The sequence below is a fragment of the Kogia breviceps genome, chromosome 11 (genome assembly GCF_026419965.1).
Source record: "Kogia breviceps isolate mKogBre1 chromosome 11, mKogBre1 haplotype 1, whole genome shotgun sequence".
Taxonomy (NCBI): Eukaryota; Metazoa; Chordata; class Mammalia; order Artiodactyla; family Physeteridae; genus Kogia; species Kogia breviceps.
Genome location: NC_081320.1, coordinates 28,846,250 through 28,868,577, shown reverse-complemented (window position 1 = coordinate 28,868,577; position 22,328 = coordinate 28,846,250). Strand labels below are relative to the sequence as shown.

The window sequence follows — 22,328 nt, the reverse complement described above, 5'->3', positions numbered from 1 at the left end:
ACTTCGGTCAGCCAGCCTCAGGAAAGAGCGCCCTCAGGAGTTGCTACACCCCCCCAGGGCCCGAATAGAGGGACTTTGGGGATGTGAACTGAACAACCTTCTGGGGAGAGTCAGTGACCCTTGTACTCACCAGAGCAGGAACCCAGTCCGTACGGTATTTGAGTGGAAGGAAATGAAGTCATTTCCATGGCAGCAGAGCCCCCAGTGCAGCACCCTTCCTCCCAGAGCTGCCGCTGGCTGTCCTTCTGGCCAGGATCGCTCCTACCTCAGCGTGGAAGGCCCGGCCTCGTGGAGAAGTATAGGTTCTGAGGAGAGATCTGGCACCTGGCTTCTGCTGCTCCACTTGCCTTCTCTCGTGGCCCTTGTGGCTCTAGCTTTCCCAGAAACCTCAAGGGCTAAGTGCCTGTGCTCGCTCAGAGGCCGCACGCCATTCCCCATTTCCAGCCTCAGGCCCTCCCCCTAGCTGCCTCCTCTAGGGACCCCTTCCCCCCACCACCTCCCCACACAGTGGGGATGTGCCTTCTCACAGAAGCTCAACCACTGAGATGCTTTAGGGACTGTGCCCAAACTCCTTCATCCCCAGCCTCTCAAGTTTTTGCTCTGATCGTTGGCACCCCCTGGAGCTGCTCCACCTTTGGAACCTTTCCCGGGTGGCAGGAGTGCCCAGCACAGGGGTAGTGACCTAAGTCTGAGCTGTGGCGACCTTTAGAAATCTGTTACAGAAAAACACTTTGCCGAGCATTAGGGGACCCCACTGGGGACAGAAGGGGCTGGGAATAAAGGAGCATGTGAACCTCGGGGCAGGGTGCGTGCTGCTTGACTCTCCATCCTGTTCTTGCTTCGGGGGCAGGAAATGGTGCGTTGGGGGGGGGCGGGTGGGAACCTTGTGAGCTTTGCCATGGCCCTCTCTTGAGAATGGCTCAGCCAGCAAGATTCTGTGGAGTCCGCCTCCTGGCACCATGCTACAATCGCCGGATTTTGGGTCGGGAGCAAAGATCTTCGTCCGACTCTTGCGGAGCGCGCTTTCTCTTGGGCGCACGTCTGGCGACTGGCTCCTGCTCCGCTTCCACCTTTGCTGGCGTGGCCGAAGGAACATCCCCGTAGGCCCAGTAGCCACCAGCGCGGCAGTATGTCTCCCCATGGCAGCCCAACTGCGTTTCCCCACACCCTCGGTTGAGGACGTGGCAGTGACCAGCTGTACGAGGAGAAACGGGAGCCGCTGCTGCTGCAAAGAAAATCAAAAGTGATCAGTCCCTTCTGCTGTGCACAGTCTCCTGGCCGAATCTCCCTCTCTCATGTCTCTCCCAGTTTCTGGCCAGAGACCTTTCATCTACTGGACATCCAAAACACAGCCTTGGCCCATCACCTCTCTGAGTCCCTGGAGAAGGGACCCTGGCTGCAAAAGCGATTCCTAGGGCCTACGGCTGCAGCAGATGAGGGAGTCCCTTCACCTTTTCCAGGGAAAACAGTAGAACCCGAAAGTCATTGCAAGCATGATCCTCTCCATCTCTCCCTTCCACAACAGAGAAAACATTTCTTGCAGTCTGTCACTTGTGAGGCTTTAATGGAAATATCGTTCAAGTTTTGGAAAAAGATAATCTAATGTAAATTGGATCAGAACCCCTCCCACCTTGGCAACCCCTCTTGGGTCCCATTTTTACAGTGCCTGTTTCAACCACACGGAACTCTAGTCCTCTGATCCTTTTATCTCGATAAGAACAAGGCCACATACTGAGGCAGAGTGATCGGGAGACTCAGAACCGGGTTCTGGGTACCATGTCTAGGCTCACATCAACCCAGCCTCCTGGGACACCATCTCCTCAGCCCTCCAGTCTCACTAGCACTTCATCACGCCCCCTTGGTTCTTCCGTTCCTGCCATCAATAGGGCACCACCGTCGGCCCTAGTACTCAGCCGCTCAGTATGGGATGTGTCTGACGGGACCGAGCTAGATGTCTACACGACAGCACAGAGGTGCCTGGGTTTGAAGGTGCGGTTCAAGGGTGGCCCTCTTCCTCAAACTGCTCCATTTACCATTCGCCAGCAACAACGCACTTGTCTTTTGCTAAGAGGCCCATCAGGAAAGGGTCTGAATGGAAGCATCCTGTAGCCCAAAGGGGAAGGCTCCTTTGATAAAGATCAGAACCTTCCCGCACACTTGTCCAGGGATGACCTTTCACTTGTCCTCAGCAGTGAGCACTGTGGGTCCTTGAAGGTGTCCCACGTAACTGGTATTCGTTACAGCTGGGAAAGTGCTCAGGTGTATGTGCTGGGCAAGCCCCAGGGAACATGTGGCAGCCGGGGGAAGTTGTGCGTACACCATGCCTCTTGGACAGATGCCTGGTCTCAGTGTACCTCGTGCACTGCCCTCTCAGGGAACGTAGGACAGGTTAGAGTAAATGCAGAAGGTCTGGTGAGGGATTCTCTCTCAGACAACCAAAGAGATTGGTCTCTGGTGGAGAACCGGTAGGGAAGTATCTCTGAGGGCAGCAGCACGTTTGCATCGTTACCCTGCCATGGAAACTGTGAGAAGGCCTGTGAGGTCATCACTAGCCAGTGAGGTCCTATAAGGAACGTGTGAGTTGAGGGGCAGGCTTCAGGAGGAGGGGCAGTTCTGTGGAGGAGAGCAGGGTGGTGGCAGTGGTACTCTGCCTGGGCCCTCACGCCGGGGCCTCCCCACCCATGCCCTAGTCTAGTAGACACCCCACGTGGGTCGTGCCGGTGGGCTGGCACAGCCCCAGGGGCCACAGGAGGGCAAGAGAGACCCACATCCTGAGATCGGCTTGAGAAGCAAGATGAACGTGAGGAGGCAGCTAGGTTGTACCGCCCTGACCCTAAGAGGCAGAGATGTGTGTGGACTGGGGAATCAGGGAAGGCTCCTTGGCAGTGGGCCTGAAGGACAAGTGACATGTGGACCCATGGGGAAGAGAGGGCAGACATTCCATTTTGGAAGAATAAAAGCAGAGACACACTCTTCTCGACCTTGTCCTGCCCCAAATATAAATTCATAGAACCCTCCCATTTTAACACCCGAGGGCTTCAAAAACCCTAGAGGTGAAGGGGCCTCCCCAGTGTTAACACAGGTCGTGGAGAGGTGTTGCACTCAATGGTTAGGTTCATGTTGGGCCCCCGGATTCACAGCTGATAGGTACGTGAGGACGAGCTCATGCCGTTTCAAACATTTCCAAGGTGATACTGAGAGAGATGTTAAAGGTGCAAAATGAGGGTGCTGAATGACCCACAAAGCGGGAATGGTGGGCCCACTTTAACGTGAAAGTCCAAACAAATTCCTGCCTAAAGGACATCATACCGAATGATCACATAATCATGACACTCGCCCTCTCTCCTAGAGGTAAAATTCATTAGAATCCTCTATCTCTCTCTCTCCACCATGACAGGATGAGAGAAAGGCTCCGTAGTATCCCCCGTGAAGACATGGTCCACACCGTGAAGAGGTGTTACTAAGACGATTTGGTCCGACTCAGAGAAGGAAAGAGATGACTCTGCCCTTAGCCTGAGCAGGCCCACAGGAAGGAAGCACATTTGGGGCAGCCTTGGATAGTGTGGCAATGAGAGAGAACCTTCTTTAGGAAGGGACTCCCTGTTGCCGACCTTGCAAAAGCCAAAATGGGACATTCGTGTACTTGGGCTGTTGCAGAGGGGATGTGCCCAGAGGTGGGGCCACTCTGCTTGAGATTCACAGCACCTTGTAATCCTAGTAAGCTGCTTGACTCCTGCAATCGCCGGATTTTTGGTCTGGAGCAGCGGAGATCTTTGTCCAACTCCTCTGGAGCACACTTTCTCTTCAGAGCTCGTCTGGCGACTGGCTTCTCGGCTTGCACCTTTGCTGGTGTGGCCAAAGGAACGTCCCCGTAGGCCCGGTAGCCACCAGCCAGGCAGTAGGTCTCCCCATGCCAGCCCAACTGCGTTTCTTCACATCCCCGGTAGAGGACGTGGTAGTGACCAGGTGTCGGAGGAGAAACGGGAGCCGCTGCTGCTGCAAAGAAAATCAAGTGATCAGTCCCTTCGGCTGTACATAGTCTCCTGGCAGGATTTCCCTGTCTCAAGTCTCTCCCAGTTTCTGGCCGAAGACCTTTCATCTCCTGGACATCCAAAACACAGCCTTGGCCCATCACCTCTCTGAGTCCCTGGAGAAGGGAAACTGGCTGCAAAGGCAATTCCTGGAGCCTACGGCTGCAGCACATGAGGAAGTCTCTTCACCGTTTCCAGGGAAAACAGTAGAACCCGAAAGTCATTGCACTCATGATCCTCTCCATCTGTCCCTTCCACAACAGAGAAACCAACCATTTCTTGCTGTCTGTCATTTCTGAGGCTTTCATGGAAATGCCTTTCAAGATTTCGAAAACAATCATCTAATATAACTTGGTTCAGGACCACTCCCACCTTGGCCACCCCTCTTGGGCCCCATGTATACTGCCTGTTTGAAACACACTGAACTCTCGCCCTGGGATCCTTGTATCTAGAGTAGCACGAGGTCCACTACTGAGGCAGAGTGAACAGGAGACTCAGAACCCGGCTTCTGGGTACCATATCTAGGCTCACATCAACCCAGCCTCCTGGGGCACCATCTCCTCAGCCCTCCGGTCTCACTAGCACTTCATCACCCCCTGCCCCTTGGTTCTTCCGTCCTTCCCATGACTATGGCACCACCGTCTCCCCTAGTACTCAGCAGCTCAGTATGGGATGTGTCTGAGGGGACCGATCTCGATGTCTCCGTGCCAGCACAGAGGTGCCTGGGTTTGAAGGTGTGGTTCAAGAGTGGCCCTCTTCCTCAAACTGCTCCATTTACCACTTGCCCACAACAACGCACTTGTCTTTTGCTAAGAGGCCCATCAGGAAAGGGTCTGAATGGAAGCATCCTGTAGCCCAAAGCGGAAGGCTATATTTATAAAGATCACAAGCTTCCTGCACAGTAGTCCGGGGTTGACCTTTCACTTGTCCTCAGCAGTGAGCACTGTGGGACCCTGACGGTGTCCCAGGTCACTGGTATTACTTACATCTGGGAAAGCACTCGGGTGTACGTAGTGGGCAAGAGCCACAGAAACACGTGGCAGCCAGGTGAGGTTGTGTGTACCCCACGCCTGTTCCGCAGATGCCCGGTCTCGCTGTTCCTCCTGCACCGCCCAGCCAGGGAACAGAGCACAGGTTGGAATATGTGTAGAGGATCCGGTCACACATTCTGTCTCAGACAACCAAAGAGACTGGTCTCTGGTGGAGAATCAGTAGGGAAGTTTCTCTGAGGGCAGCAAACTTTGTTTGCACAGTTACACTGCCATGGAAACTGTGGAATGCCGGTGAGGTGCTCACTAGCCAGTGAGGTCATCGTATGGAACCTGTGACTTGGGGGTCAGGCTTGAGGAGGAGGGGCAGTTCTGTGGAGGAGAGCAGGGTGGAGGCAGAGGTACTCTGCCTGGGCCCTCACACCGGGGCCTCCCCACCCATGCCCTAGTCTAGTAAACACCCCACATGGGGCGTGCCGGTGGGCTGGCACAGCCCCAGGGGCCACAGGAGGGCAAGAGAGACCCACATCGTGAGATCGGCTTGAGAGGCAAGATGAACGTTAGGAGGCAGCTAGGTTGTACGGCCCTGACCCTAAGAGGCAGAGATTTGTGTGGGCTGGGGAATCAGGGAAGGCTCCTTGGCAGTGGGCCTGAAAGACAAGTGACATGTGGACCCATGGGGAAGAGAGTGCAGACATTCCACTTTGGAAGAAGAATAGCAGAGACACACTCTTCTCGACCTTGTCCTGCCCCAAATATAGATTCATAGAACCCTCCCATTTTTACACCCGAGGGCTTCAAAAACCCGAGAGGTGAAGGGGCCTACCCAGTGTTACACAGGTCGTGGAGAGGTGTTGCGCTCAATGGTTAGGTTCATGTTGGGGCCCCGGATTCCCAGCTGATAGGAACGTGAGGACAAACTCATGCCGTTTCAAACATTTCCAAGGTGATACTGAGAGAGATGTTAAAGGTGCAAAATGAGGGTGCTGAATGACCCCACAAAGCGGGAATGGTGGGCCCACTTTAATGTGAAAGTCCAAACAAATTCCTGTCGAAAAGACATAATACAGAATGATCACATAATCATGACACTCGCCCTCTCCCCTAGAGGTAAAAATCATTAGAATCCTCTCTCTCTCTCTCCACCATGAAAGGATGAGAGAAAGGCTCAGCAGCAGCCCCCGTGAAAGACATGGTCAACACCGTGAAGAAGTGTTACTAAGACGATTTGGTCCGTCTCAGAGAAGGAAAGAGACGATTCTGCCCTTAGCCTGAGCAGGCCAACAGGAAAGAAGCACATTTGGGGCAGCCTTGGATAGTGTGGCAATGAGAGAGAACCTTCTTTAGGCGGGGACTCCCTGTTGCCGACCTTGAAAAAGCAAAGATGGGACATTCGTGTACTTGGGCTGTTGCAGAGGGGATGTGCCCTGGAGGTAGAGACTGCTTGGACTACCATTTTAGAGGTTGGGCCACCCTGGTTGAGAAGCACAGCACCTTGTTCTCCTAAAGTGCTTGAATCAGCGGGTGCCCGTTAGGACAGACAAAGTCAGGCCTCATTGGAGCAGACTGCCTTTGGGAGTGGTAGAAGGTGAAGTGTGAAGGGGAATGCTCTGGAGGAGGTTTGTCGTGGCAGGTGGGCCAGCATGAGACCATTCAGATTCTCCAAGGCTCCAGAGATGACTTGGCCGGGAGCATCCCTGTGATGTGGTGCGGGGACTCCAACCTTAACAGGACCTGGCTGGGCATCTGGGGAAGGCCCAATAAACGGTTTCTTAACTTAGGAGAGTGAGAGACTCACCTGGGGAGTTCCACAAAAGCACTTAAAAAGACTTGTACCTGGATTCTTGAGACAACCCTCAGAAAACTTATCTAGATTTGGAGTAGGGCTCAGGAAGTTGCCACTTGTGTGTGTGTGTGTGTGTGTGTGTGTGTGTGTGTGTGTGTGTGTGTGTGTGTGTGTGTGTGTGTGTGTGGTGCGTGGGCCTCTCACTCTTGTGGCCTTTCCTGTTGCGGAGTGCAGGCTCAGCGGCCATGGCCTACAGAGCCAGCCGCTCCGCGGCATGTGGGATCTTCAGGACCGGGGCATGAACCCGTGTCCCCTGCATCGGCAGGCGGACTCTCAACCACTGCGCCACCAGGGAAGCCCTAAGTTGCACTATTTAAATAAGCTTCCTGGGTAGTCCCAGCACAGTGGTCCATGTATATCGTGACCAAATGATTGTGCCTTCTCGGTTGCTTTGGGGAGTCAGAGTGGGCCGTATTTAAAACGGCAGCAGGCATACCTATAAACAGGGAAGATTCAAGGCAAACAGAGCTATATGGTTACAGTATGCATGAATCAGATCTGAGAAAAGCTAGCCTGGTGGTTAAAGAACACAACGCTTAGGACAGACAGACCAGATTCTGTCCTACTTACTTGTGTGAGTTTGACCAAGTTCTTTTATCCTCCTGACTGTTTGCTCATATGGAAAAGAGCTATGGCTGTACATTGAGCACAATATTCTCTTTTGGCAAGGGTTGCTCTGGGTCTATTTGTGTTCTCTACAATCCTTGCCAGCGAGCAAGCATTTTTACGTCGTCTGATGAAGTATTACATTTGACTTTCAACTGTTCATTAGTTTGGGCAAAGACTGCAGTGCCCCATCGGGGGTCCTCGAGGTGCAGCCCGGCCTGGGGCCCCGGCCACTGTGGCCACTGCCCAGGCCCTTTTCCTGGAATCCTACACAAAATTGTTAGAAAGATACACAGTCTATTGTAAATATTCACAAATGATTGTTGTTGCTTGCTTACTATCCTATTAAACGTGTAAAATCCATAAAACACTTTTCATTCACAGTTAAATATGAATTTTTACGTTTCTGATTATCTCTCTGCTCTTCACAATTGTCCTTAATGAATCAGAGACTGTGACATCACTAGTTAAAATTGAGCTTGTTAAAAAAATAAAACTCACGCCCACCGAACCTACTGAAACACAATCTGCACTTTTTCAACCTCCCTGGTGTACTTGTATACCCATGAGGAGTTGAAAGTTACATTTCTACCTCGACATGTGTTCTCTGTCTGAGAAATACACACATTTTATCCACTTTGATATAAATAAAAGACTCAAAAATGCATATGCCTCTTTTGAAACCATCATTTTATCATTTCTTTTCCAGATAAGTATAGTCTCTATACTGGTTTTGTGGATCACATGCCATACTCTTTTCTTGTACTTAGACATAAGGTAGAGAAAGTTACTTTGTAAAAAATATATATATATTATATATATGTATACATATCTATATATATATATTATTGAATAATGGAAGACACTCTTCTAAATCAAAACCAGTTCTCTTAACTTGCTGTTTTCTTCTTAGGTCACATTATGAACTCTTTCCGTGGCCACAGGGCACGTGTACTTTTAATTTCAAGGACTGCTGATATTCCAGGACGTGGCCATTGATTTCTTTCAAGAGAGGTGAGAAAGCCTGGACCAAGATCAGGAGGAATTATACAGGGATGTGATGTGAGAGAAGTATAAGAACCTTCTCTCCTTGGGTGAGGATACCTTCCTTCCAGAATTCCTTCTCCAACCAGAGGGTTTAGAGTCCTTCATTGGCAGAATGTCTCCTGGAATCTTCTGCTTCCTACAATAGGGTTTCAGATTGCAACGTTTTAGGAGAGTTTGGGAGTTTGTGGGTATAATTCATCTTCCTTTTAAATTGCAGCCTCCATTTTAATATACTTCGGAACTGCTTGGGATGTGTCTCTATGAGCTGAGTACTATTGCTTCTCATTTTCTGTAACAGTTTTCCATGGATTCTTTCGGTTTAAGGTATATTAGAAGGGAAACTTCGATTCTGGGAATTTCCTGGTGATGCAGTGGTTAAGAATCTGCCTGCCAAGGCAGGGGACATGGGTTCGAGCCCTGGTCTGGGAAGATCCCACATGCCGCAGAGCAGCTAAGCCCATTCGCCACAATTACTGAGCCTGCAGACCACAACTCCTGAAGCCCACACCTCTAAAACCAGTGCTCTAAAACAAGTGCAACAAGAGAATCCACCGCAGTGAGAAACCCGCACACCACAACAAGGAGTAGCCCCCACTCGCTGCAACTAGAGAAATCCCGTACGTAGCAACGAAGACCCAACGCAGACAAAAATTAATTTATTAATTAATTATTTTTTAAAAGAATTATATCCTTCTATACAACTTCTCTGGGAAGAACAGAGAGATGCCGTGGGAGAGTGAGAAAGACCGGTATTTCGTGCACATCTCTCATGCAGGTGCTCTGCTGGCTCAGGTAGATTTATCCCCACCTTACAAATGAGGAAATAAGCTCAGAGAGGTTTAGTAATTTTCCCACAGCCAAACAGCTCTTCAGTGACAGAACCGAGTTATGAACCAAGTCTGTTACCTTCATAGCCTAAGTCCTCATCACAACAAAACTCAACTAATATCTACATTTATCCAATTACATTGCAACCTGGGGAGTTCTTGGCCCAATCCTGAATAAGAGTGAGAAAGAAAGAAACAGCAATGTTCCTACAGTCAACAGAAATTTTTGGAGCAGCCGCTAGATGCCTGGCCCATTTGGAGGTTCAGCAGTGATCAAGACAGGAAGAGTCCTGCTTTCATGAACCAGGTAGTGGGGAGGAGAGACGGGTGAAACGTGGGTGAGGGATTTCACCTTGCTGGACCTCTGTTTGCCCATCTGGAAAATGGGATGGGTGTTCCTCATTTCCTGGGATTGTCCAGCGCTCACATTCTCTGATTCCATAAGAAGCATTTCTTTTCCTGTTTCTGTAAAATTCATTCAGGCCATGAGCTGTGATGAATGTGGTTAGCTGCTCCCCAAATCACTCTGTTCCCACCCTTTTCCTGTGATCAGGTCTTTCCCGAAACATGACTCACAATCAATCGAGTCACAGAACCTAAGGGGCACCCAGCAGAAAACTTCCAACCCTGACTTCTCAGGAGCTCTGCAGCCTACCTGCCAGGTAAACTTAACTCACCTGGCACAAGGTGGCCATCCTTGGTTTCACATCAACATGATCACAGGCACAAACCTCCTTGTTTTTCCATTTTGTCTTTCAGTTACTTGTTGAAACAACTGCACAAATATGCCTAGGATATAAATTCAGGCATCTTCTGGCCCCAGTGCCTACTAATAAATGATTTTCTGCCACTTGAATGATAAAGATAGAACATTTTATCATTCTGCTACCCTTACTATTTGTCATTTTTGTTGATATTTCTATTGAATACATCTTTCACTATTTTAACAATGGAACATTTATTTACATTGTTCCAGACCCAGCCTTTAGTGGTAAAGCTTTCGTTGTTATATTTCTATTGGGTTTCCTTTAAAAATTATTATCTTCTCTAACTGGATTAAGTCAATTCTATAAGCGTTTATCTTAGGATATTGCTGAAATTAATACCTAGAGGGCAGGCATACAAGGTGATTGGAATTGAGAAACTCTATTAGCACAATTAAGTATAAATATTACCTATATGTAAACCAAAGTACATGCCGAGTGAGACTCTCTGACTCTTTTTTACTGTCTGCCCCTCAAGCCTGTGAGAAAGGGAATATTCCCTGCCATCTCAGTAAACAAAGGACCTCACAGTCATCAGCACTTGCAGCCCTCCAATGGGAGCTGGCGGGCCCTGAGGAACTCAGCATATGCAAATACAGAATACTGGCCCCAGAGAGCTGAGGTGCATATCAAAGGAAGGATTTCAGTGAGCCCAGACTCTGGCATCTTCCCATACAAAGAAAAGCACTGCATTCCTCACCTTGGGAGAGCTGGTTTTCCTTAGTTAACAATCACCTTTGGATGTTCCCCATTACTTGTGCCAGTCCCCCGCCCTGCCTGCTCCCCAGGGTACTTTAGCTCAGGGAGGAAGGAGTGCAGAGGGGCTCCGCTGAATAAGGGGCCTGTGAGCCTCGGGAGGAGTTTTCGGCCGCAGCCGGAACCTGCACCTCCCTTGCCCCGTTTCCCCTCAGGACGCTCAGGCCGAGCCCCTCCCCACGTCCCCAAGACCCCGTGAGCCAGGCCGAGGGTGGGGGCGAGAGGAGGGACCAAAGTTTCCTGGGACCAGACGCTGGGGTCAGCTCTTTCTGCACAGCAGCAGCGGGTGGCAGCAAAACCCTGCCCCTCAGAAACTGGTCTTGCGCGGCATCCCGGGCACTGGACCAGGCGGAGGGTCCGCGCCCACTTACCCGGCCCGCCGTCCCCACGACTGTCGCGACTTCATCTGCCAGGGCCCCTTCAGAGCCAGCAGCCTCAGTGAGGCCGCACTCCCCTCAGGCTCCAGGGCAGTTCCCTGACGGCTGAGGGAAGACACCCCGAGCAGGGAGTTCCAGCTCTGCGGAAACGCTGGCTCTGTTCTGGGCGCAGGGGATGGGGCCCTCCGACCTGATGCCTTCCGGGAGGGAGGGGGGCGCCCAGGGCAGGAGCCACCAGGACTGCGGGGCCCCATCCGGGGTCCTGGAGGTGCCCGGCCTGGGGCCCCGCCCACTGTGGCCACAGCCCAGGCCTTTTTCCTGGAATCCTACACAAAAATGTTAGAAAGATACAGTCTATAGTAAATATTCACAAATGATTGTTGTTGCTGTGCTAACTATCCTATTAAATGTGTAAAATCCATAAAACTCTTTCAGTTCAAAGTTAAATATGAATTTTTACGTTTCTAATTATGTCTCTGCTCTTCACAATTGTCCTTAATGAATCAGAGACTGTGACATCACTAGTTTAAATTGAGCTTGTTAAAAAAATAAAACTCAGGCCCACCGAACCTACTGAAACACAATCTGCACTTTTACAATCTCTCCAGTGAACTTGTATACCCGTGAAGAGTTGAAAGGTATATTTCTACCTCGACATGTGTTCTCTGTCTGAGAAATACACACATTTTATCCACTTTGATATAAATAAAAGACTCAAAAATGCATATGCCTCTTTTGAAACCATCATTTTATCATTTCTTTTCCAGATAAGTATAGTCTCTATACTGGTTTTGTGGATCACATGCCATACTCTTTTCTTGTACTTAGAAATAAGGTAGAGAAAGTTACTTTGTAAAAATATATATATATATTATATATGTATACATATATATATATATATATATATATATAAAATTGAATAATGGAAGACACTCTTCTAAATCAAAACCAGTTTTCTTAACTTGCTGTTTTCTTCTTGGGTCACATTATGAACTCTTTCCGTGGCCACAGGGCATGTGTACTTTTAATTTCAAGGACTGCTGATATTCCAGGATGTGGCCATCGATTTCTCTCAAGAGGAGTGAGAAAGCCTGGACCAAGATCAGGAGGAATTTTACAGGGATATGATGTGAGAGAAGTATAGCAACCTGCTCTCCTTGGGTGAGGATACCTTCCTTCCAGAATTCCTTCTCCAACCAGAGGGTTTAGAGTCCTTCATTGGCAGAATGTCTCCTGGAATCTTCTGCTTCCTACAATAGGGTTTCAGATTGCAACGTTTCAGGACAGATTGGGAGTTTGTGGGTATAATTCATCTTCCTTTTAAATTGCAGCCTCCATTTTAATATACTTCGGAACTGCTTGGGATGTGTCTATATGAACTGAGTACTATTGCTTCTGTTAGAGTCCTTACAATATTTTATTGTCTTATTTTCTGTAACAGTTTTCCATGGATTCTTTGGGCTTAAGGTATATTAGAAGGGTGACTGCGATTCTGGTACTTCCCTGGTCTTGCAGTTGTTAAGAATTCATCTGCCAGTGCAGGGCACTCGAGTTCGATCGCCAGTCCGGGAAGATCCCACGTGCCACCGAGCTACTAAGCCTGTGGGCCACAACTACTTAGCCAGAGTGCCACAACTACTGAACCCGGTGTGTCTTGAGCCCGTGCGCCATTTATTTTTTGGAGAATAAACCCACCTCTGAGTGATTAAAATGTAGACCAACTAGTCAAAATGGTTTATCACCTGTTCTTCTAAAACGCTGATCAATGGAACAAGTTGTACTAGGGATAACAGTGGAATTGTATTCTGGAGTTCTTATCGGCAATATGGTTTATGTCCTTGATGCTGGATCACGACATTTCAATTGTATAACTGCTATTAATTTTCTCTTTGTTCAACGATTAAATTCTCACGTGATCTGAGTTCACACTGGAGTCATCCTTGTTGGTTTCTGTCTATTGCAGATTTCTTCCAGTATGAAAGGACAAGAGCAATTCGGCTTACTTTACAAAATGTCTTCAAACTAAATGATGATATAATCTACATTCAATTAATTTATACATACCTTACTGTAGATCAGGGTTTGTTATGGTGGCAGAGCCCGACACTTATGTAATACGGAAACCTTTATGTGCACTGGTTCAAGTCCTCTTCTTAAGAATATGTGTATAATCAACATTCTTTCACAAATTACCCAATTTAATTCACCATAGCATTACTCATATTAACTAAATGGAAAATCCTTGGCTATATACAGATCCAGAAAGGGCCAAAAATCATCAGCCCCCATGGATTATTACAACCCATTGCTGAGGTATTCAAATTACTTTTTAAAGAACCACTATGTCCATCAACATCATCTATTTATATATTATTGCTCCAATGCTAGCCTTAACCCTGGCTCTCACAAAATGAATTCCTCTTCCCATATTTTATCCACTAATTAATATGAATGTAGTCATATTATTTATATTAGTCATATCACACCTAGCCATTTATTCCATCCTCAGATCTGGATGAGCTTCACATTCAAAATACTCACTCACTGGAGCTCTAGGGACAATAGCACAGACAATCTCATACGAAGTAATGTAGCAGTTATCCTATTCTCAGTCTTTCTAATAAATGGATCATTTACACTTTCAACAGTAATTATTACACAAGAACACCTATAGCTAATTTTATCCTGACCCCTACCCCGAATTTGATTATCTCCGCAGTAGCAGAAATCCAATGAAGCCCCACTTGATTTAACAGAAGTAGAATCAAAACCTGTATATGTCTTCAATGTAGAAAATGTAGCAGGCCCATTCACGCCATCCTTCCTAGAGAATATGTCAATTTCCTTATAATAAACATTTCCACAACAATCCATTTTTAGGAGGATTTGACAATCCCTAGGTGCCAGAACTATAGATTCTTTCATCTGTGACTATAGTTTTTTTTCAAAAATAATTTTTATAGTTTTACTACCTTTAAACAAAATGTACTCCATTGCTGTGGAGTATCCCTTCATAGGGGCGTGCATGGTTCATTTCTGCATCCGCTTGTGGTGGCCTTCAGGTTCTTTCAGGTTTGGCTCCTGTGGCTGCGGAGTCCATGTCCATGTGTTCTGGTGCAGGGCTGGTGGGTTTGTGTTCAGCTGGGAGGAGCACTGCGGGTCTGTGTTGTGCAGGGACTTCGCTATCTGAGGCCCGATTGTCTCAGAAGTGGTTGCGTTCCCCCGCTGCGTACCAGGCTTTCCATTGGTCCACATCCTGCTGATATTTGATACTATGTCTTTCATGTCTGCCATTCTGGTAGGTGTATGCACAGTATTTTTCTTACGGTTTTAATCCCTCAGGTGTTAGAGAAGTTGTGCATCTTGTAGTATTCATGGACTATTTCATGTAGTTTTATAAAAGTTTTAAAAATTGTGGTCCAATACACATAACGTAAACTTTACTATCTCAACCATTTTTAAGTGCACATTTCAGGGTCAAGAAGTAATTCGCACTGTTGTGCAAACCTGACCGCCTCGTCCTCCAGCTTTTTCATTTGGCAAAATTGAAACAGTCCCCCTTAAACACACACTCCCCATCATCCCTCCCTCAGCCCCTAGAACTCAACATCCTACTTTCTGTCTCTATGTTTCCAACTGCTCTAGGGGCCTTGTATGAGTGGATCAAGCACTGTTTCTTTTTGTGTGTGTCTATCTTCCATCACTGAGCATAATGCCTGCAAGGCTCATCCCTGCTGCAGCCTGTGTCAGAATTGCCTTCCTTTTTAGGATGAATAACATTCCCTTGTATTGATAGACCATGTTTTTCTTCTCCATTCATCCATTAGTGGACACATGTAATATCTATATTCATTTCTCCTGTCATAATATTTGTGGAATAACGTCAGAAAGTCCTATGAATCAAAAGTCATTTGTGGGCTTCCTTGGTGACGCAGTGGTTGGGAGTCTGCCTGTGGATGCAGAGGACACGGGTTTGTGCCCCGGTCTGGGAAGATCCCACATGCCACGGAGTGGCTGGACCTGTGAACAATGGCCACTGAGCCTGCGCATCCGGAGCCTGTGCTCTGAAACGGAGAGGCCACGGCAGTGAGAGGCCCGTGTACCGCAAAAAAAAGTCATTTGCCATTAACTTTTTTCTTAAACATTTTTTTTTTGTGGTACGTGGGCCTGTCACTGTTGTGGCCTCTCCTGTTGCAGAGCACAGGCTCTGGACGCACAGGCTCAGTGGCCATGGCACACAGGCCCAGCTGCTCTGTGGCATATGGCTCCTCCCGGACTGGGGCACGAACCCATGTCCCCTGCATCAGCAGGCGGATTCTCAACCACTGCACCACCAGGGAAGCCCCTTTCATAAACTTTTTATTGTGAAAAACATCAAAGCTAAGAAAAGGCAAAAATACATGTCAGCTTCACTTGTGTCCAGGAATGAATGCTTTACCGATTCACTTTATTCCCTGTGTGTGTGCTATGCGTGTGCATGTGACTGTTTGCATATATATGCTGTGCATGTGCATAGTTATGTGCACTTGCACACATTAGTGTGTGTATGGGCATATGCATGCATGTGTGTTCATATGCTAGTGTGTGAATATATTTGTGCTGTGCACGTGCATATGTTTGTGTGTGTGTTGCGCTTGCCTGGGTGCACACCTTTGTGTTTGCTGGAACCACTTGCAAGTTGGTTGCAGACTGAATTGTGCTCCAGATATGTCCACACGTACCTGCTCTAACAATCCTGCATAGCCACGTAAAGGTCACAGATCTCAGGGATTTAAATGGATGGAGCAGGATGGCCTGACACAGAGTTAGTCTTCCAATGACTGTCACTACCTCAGTAACATCCTTCATACCTTCTTTAAGCCCCATTCAGGGTCCAGTTTAGACCCCCATTACATTCACTCACTTGCTCCAGGTCCCCTAAAGCTACAATGTCACAGTTGGAGAGCCCAGCCAAGGCTGGGGGTGCCCCTCCAGTTAGCCTGGCCTCCAGGCCCTGCAGTTGGCTCCTGTGTTCCCATCTCTCAGCCAGGCCCCGACTTGGATGGGGCCACCACCTCTTTCCTCACAGGGTCCCATCGCCCAGTCAAAGGGGTTCATTCTCCCCAAACACAGTATCAGGAGTGGGGCAGTGACAGTGACAGTCCCCACTGGGTCTCCTTCATGTGAGACCCTGTGCTGTGGGAAGAGCAGGTGCCCTGCCCTCAGGAGTGGGGGGCTGGGGTGTGACCTGCTGCCCACGATGGGCAGGCGGGTCCCCGGGTGGGGCGAGCCAGTGTGCAAGGAGTTCCACGGTGGGTTCTCCTCTCCAATGGCTTCTGTGTCCCTACTTCTCCCCGTGCCTCCCCTCGAAGACAGCTCAGTGTCCATGCTGGCTGTCAGCCCCAGGGCATGAGGTCACCTGACCGGAAGCCAAGGGAGCCATCAGCCACCGCCCCCTCTACACACACACACAGACGCACACGCTGCAGGGAAGCAGGACCTGAGTGCAGGGCTCTCAGCGGCCCTGAGCGCCCTGCCTGGAATCGGCCAGCGGAATGGACAGACCGGATCTCCCGGCCCGGAACATGCAGGACTGTCCTGCCTGGGCTTCCAGTGTGGCCACCTCCTTCTGGAAGCCTGGGAGTCTGGAATCAGGCCACTTGTTGTCTGTCCTTGCAGCAGACTGGGCTGCACTATAAGAAGAAGTTCACGGCTCACCCGTGGATCCTGACCATCAGGTGGCCAGAGAAATTGGTAACATTTCTGTTTTGCCTGTTGAAATGATTAATGACAAAGATTTTGTTCAGTTTCCTGATGTGGGTGTCCAAAGATGAGAGACCCATGTGTATGATCTGTACCTCCTATGAGATCAGCCCTAAGCTAGTTTAAACATGATCAAGTTTTGTCTATGTGGTACATTTAGACCTCTGCATGTCCCGTCTACTGATTATGTTTAGAGCTAACCATGTGTTGTCTATGATAAGAACATTTCGACCTGACCATGTCTGTGCTAGGACTATAGGGACCTGGGTAGAGACCCGGCCTGGCCTCAGCACTGGGAAGCTCCATGCCTGCATCTGAAGGTCAGTGCTTAGATGTCCGGGGTCTGGAGCTGAGGTGGGCTTGTCTACATAACAGCTTCTCTTCTGAGTGTGGTGACCTGGTCCTCCCAAGGGTCAGTGCTATGGTCGGGGCCTTCGTCTTAATCCCTGCAAGGCTCACCTTCCCTGGGGCTCGTGGAGAATCCTCAGGAGGGCTACCTGGCAATAATTCCAATTCACCAGCATGTACATGGTGCATAGAGAGGCAGGTTTAGCTGGTGAATTGATTGCCGGATACCTCAGAGTGGGCAAAAGGCCGATGGGTAACAGCCGAGGCTGCTGCTGACCTCTCCTTCCAGTCTACTGTCCCTACTCAGCAGTGTCCAGAGCTGCCCCTTGGCTTTCAGCCCTGCTGCCCTGTGAGTTTTCTCAATATGTAGGTGAGACGAGAAAGGACTGAGCCTGCCAGCACCAAGGTCGTGTGTTCAACTCTAGCATGAAAGCTTTAAAAACAGTTAAAATCACACAGAACCAAAGGGAAAAGAGGAGTTCTCTGGGACAAGTGTGGTGAGAGGAGACCCACCTGACACTTTTTCCCATCCCAGGAGGTCCCAGGAACCCAGCTTGTTTCCACATTAGGGGAGCCACCAGCAGAGCCATGGTGTCCTGACCAAGGGGACGTGTGACCCCAGGTGCAGGGTCTGCGGAGGTGAGGTCACCCTGGGACTATGGACATGTGACCCAGGTGGAGGTGTCTGGGGAGGAGGGGTCACCTGTTGAGAGAGAAAGTGTGACTTTAGGTGCAGGGTCTGGGGAGGTGTGTCACCCTGGTGAGTGTGGATGTGTGACCCCAGGTATAGGGTGCGGGGACTGTGTGCGTCTTACCACATCTTCATGGGTCAGGATCACATGTACGGGGAGACTGCATATGTGCTCTTTGCCTGCACTGCGTCCTGTCCCCTTTGAGATTTCCAAACTGCATTAACGGTGTTGCCCTAGTTAACCTGTGGTTCCTTTACTTCTCTTAATCTGGTCACAATCATATGAGGTCAGTCATGTTTGAGTGTGCTGCTACTCTGTGTTCTGGTGAGTGACAACACTTGGTGGTATCCTATTAATATCATAGCATATCATATGCCTAATCTATGGGGGTCACCACGGCCTGGGTCCCCCTGGACAGAGGTCAGCTGAGCACAGACTAGCGCCCCCCCCCCAAGAATGGTCTCCCACATGCTCTGTGAGGGTACCGTGATGGCCCCTAAGGTAGGAGACTGTGTCTGGGCCTCCAACATCTGTGATGAAGAGGAGTCAAAATGGAATCTCAATTAACAAGACATAATTTTAAGAATTTATTTTAAGTGAAATAAAACACGTCACGTACCCTTTACCATCATCACCATTTTAAGTGCACGTTTCTGAGGCATCAGATCTATTCACTTTCTCGTGGAGCCATCACCACCACCCCTAGAACTTTTCATCTTGCAAAACCCAAATTCCACAACCATGAGAGTCTCCCTCTCCATTCCCTCCCGCTGCCCTGGCCCCCATATCCACTTCAGTCCCTGAGTTGTCGACTCCAGGGCACCCACTGGAGTGGAATCCTGCAGTGTTTGCTCACGGGTCATTTTGGAAGAGCTGACTTGTAGTCTGAAGCTCTGCCTGTTTGCATCTGAAGAATTTGCATTTAAGGAGAGGGTGTATGAGGAAGGGGGTGTATGAGGGACAAAGGTGTCCGGGGTGCAGATGAGCCAGGACCTGACCAGCTGCCTTTTGGGTCCTCTGGTCCCATCTCTTGGTCTGTGCCTCATCTGCATCATCACTGCCCCCACTGGCACCGCTGGGCTGTTGTTGTCTGAGTGAGATTCCCCTGGTGCCCTTGCTCTCCTCCCCTCCTCCTGCTGGTTGGGGCGGGAACTGCTTGCTCTGTGGTCTCTACTCCTGAGGCACGAAGGACCCTGTAGCATGGACCTGAAGAGTGTGGGGTGTGGTCCCAGGAGCATGGGGCCCACATAGGACACAACATCAGGGCGTGACAAGTGCTAGGGCTGCCTCATCACTGACAGAGAATGTTGCCAAGATCCTGCTTGGGAGGGCATGGTGGGTGGCGTGGCACCCTAGAGGCCCCATTCCTATCCTGGAGCTTGCAAAGTGCATCCCCATGGGCTCCAGATTCACTCCATATCTCAGCCATATCACTCTGTCCAGTCTTGAACTCACAAAAACGAGCTCCCTTGTCCACAACATAGGCCTGGTCCTGTTGGTATTAGGATTCTTTAATTTAGGCGTCCTGGGATAGCAGCTCTTTTTAGGCCTGAGAAGGAACAGCTCAGGAGCGTACAACAATTTCAGATGAAACTAATATTCAACGACTATCTCTAACTACTCAGTTGTTGACTTCTATCAGTATTTATTCTCCTGGTTTTAGCTCCGATGTGGGGATTACAGAGAAGTCAACATTTAAATCTTCATTATCTGTGTATTTGTAGCTTCAGTATCATTACTGACCCATAGTTTTTTATGGTTTGAAAGAGTTATTCATTTCATGTATCATGTAGAGGATTTACAATGATGATAGGGCAATTAAGATTACAATAATGGCTAGTAAATTGTTCACATTTTCTCTACCTGTGCATCTATTGTATGTATATGAGTTAGTTTAGATGTCAATATTAGTGAAATAATATAGAGGACTAGAGAACTTATTTTAAAAATCACTATTAATGTGTGATGATGAAAATGTAAAAGTTCTTCCATAATCGGTGATGTTGTATCTTGAGAACCTAGATGAAATTTATATGCCATAGTGATAAACAGGATTTTATCCTATAATTTAACTTTGACCAATCTACATTACTTTTTACTTTTATCTCATTTATTGAGAAAGGCATAATTGTTATGGTGTTGGCTTGAAACTGGTTGAAAAGGACTTGAGTCCTTCCTTATTTTACACTTACATAGATAGGATTCTTGAAACATAGGATATGGTGGAGAGCATTTGTGTAACCATTCTAGGTTAGGAGTAGGAGTTTCCACTGCTAAGACTTCTTGTTTAGACGCAAATGCTTTTCAAAATATGAAGAGTATTAGCATTACTGCTGCTACTGAGATGAATGAGCCTAAAGACAACATATTTCATGTTGTGTGTGCCTCAGGGCACACAGACTAATGTAGTGACATCCCTGAGAGGCCAAGAAAGTGCTGCAGGAAGTCATATTTACTACTACAAATATACTTGTGAAGTGAATTTTTGCTCATGCTGAGTTAACTGTAAAACCTGAGAATAGTGGGAATCCGTGTAGGAGCCTCCCATAATAGTGAAGACTGCTCCCATGGACATTAGGTCATGGAAGTGTGCTACTACATAGCATGTATCCTGGAGCACAATGTCTGGGGTTGAGTTGGCTAAGATGATTCCTGTCACGTCCCCGGACATGTTCCAGGGCCACATCCCTGTGAGAGACGAGCGGGATCTGGGGCGGGGCGCCAAGCGCCAAAGGGTTTGCTGGGTCCCTCCCGCCGTGGGCTGGGAGGTCTCCAACCCCTCCACCACCCCGCGGTACCCGAGACCTCCATTCCCCTGGCTGGGCGGGCAGCGGGGCCCTGCCAGGGCGGGCTGGCCGCGGGGCTGGCGGTAAGGCGCACGCGCCAGAGAAGCTGGGCCTCAAGAGGCAGCCCGCGGTCCCCAACCCTGCATACGGCCATACCACCCTGAACGCGCCTGATCTCGGAAGCTAAGCAGGGTCGGGCTTGGTTAGTACTTGGATGGGAGACCACCTGAGAATACTGGGTGCTGTACGCTTTTTGCCTCCCGCCCCGCCTTCTCCTTTAGTCGCCCGGGGCTGAGGCCGCCTCCGCCCCGGCCGGGCACCGCTGCAGGCCCCCACCTCCTCAGGCCCCTCCCACCACAGCGCGCGCCAGAGGGGGCGCTCCCCGCCGGCCTGGCCGGGGCTAGGGCGGCCAGAAGGCGGCTCTGGAAGGCAGCGGCACACCAGACGCTCTGGCGGTGGCTGGCCCGGATCCAGACTCCGCCGCAGGGTCGGGGCTAAGATACACGCCCATGAGTGGAAGTGCCTTTTGCGCTGTAGCTCTGTTTTTTAGATGTCTTAGGAAACACCATACACTTCTCCAGAGTGGCCGTTTGCAATTTACATCCCTTCCACCAGCATAACAAGGCTCCCTTTTCTCCATGGCTTATCCTGCATTTCTGGGTTTTACACTTTTTCACGATGGCCGTTTGACCGATGCGAAGTGAGACTTCTTCGTAGTACTGATGTGCATTGCCCGCTTGTTTCGTTGGCCCAAAAGGGCTTATGCGTTTTTTCCCTGAATATATTCAGGAAAAAACCGCATACGCCCTTTTGGGCCAACTGCATCATTGTTGAAATTCTGCCGCTTTTCAGGTGCTTTAAAGGCGACTCCAATCTACCTCTTGAAAACTGTTTCCTCCAATACTGCCTTGATCTCAAATCCTCTTCATTTCCTTACCTCAGTATATTTTTGGACAATTGTTATCATTTATAACACTGCAGGTTTGTGAATTGCAGTGCCCCTGAGCTCCATTTTTCAACTCGCCTTTTTGGAGTTGGCCGCAAAACCACAGGATTGCTTCAGGCCCTTTTCTGGTTCCAGGGGGCAGGCTGAGCCTTTGGTTAATTCTTCTTCCTGATTGGAAATTAGAGTGACATGTGCCTGTCCAAACACCTAGAGCTGGTCTCTCATTGGTTCCCCCTCTTCCCGTTCATCCTCTGGACAAATTGCAAACTGTACGAAACAGGAGGTTAAATAAAGGTGCTGATTCTCCAAGTGCGGAGATTGTTAATAAAGCGGCTGGAATGGCAAACCCGAGCACCAGGGATGAAAAATGAGATGTGTTTTAGAAACATTTCCCGATCACACAATGTACCATCCTATGAGTTTCCCATGCATGTTTTAGCTGTAGGAAGATTCCCTTGAACCTGGAGAGTTGGGACCCATGGAATGGGTACCACGCAGTATTACTTTAAAGGGTCTGCATTTGCTCACCCAACCTCACCAATCCTCTTGGCCCCAAGAGTGTCCAGCCTTA

At 49.0% G+C, this 22,328-nt stretch overlaps 1 long non-coding RNA gene and 1 pseudogene across 2 annotated transcripts in view; both read left to right on the top strand.

Annotated features, from left to right (window-relative positions):
- LOC136792136 (uncharacterized) overlaps positions 1–9,671 on the top strand; it is a 102,632-nt gene extending 92,961 nt beyond the window's left edge. Inside the window, exon 6 of one of the 2 annotated variants that reach the window (XR_010835420.1) lies at positions 8,386–9,671. This is a non-coding gene — a long non-coding RNA (uncharacterized lncRNA). The remainder of the gene's footprint in view (positions 1–8,385) is intronic. The other variant, XR_010835422.1, reaches the window with a different exon arrangement.
- An 11,282-nt stretch (positions 9,672–20,953) lies between these two features.
- On the top strand, positions 20,954–21,062 carry LOC131766021 (5S ribosomal RNA; annotated as a pseudogene).
- The last annotated feature ends 1,266 nt before the right edge of the window (positions 21,063–22,328 follow it).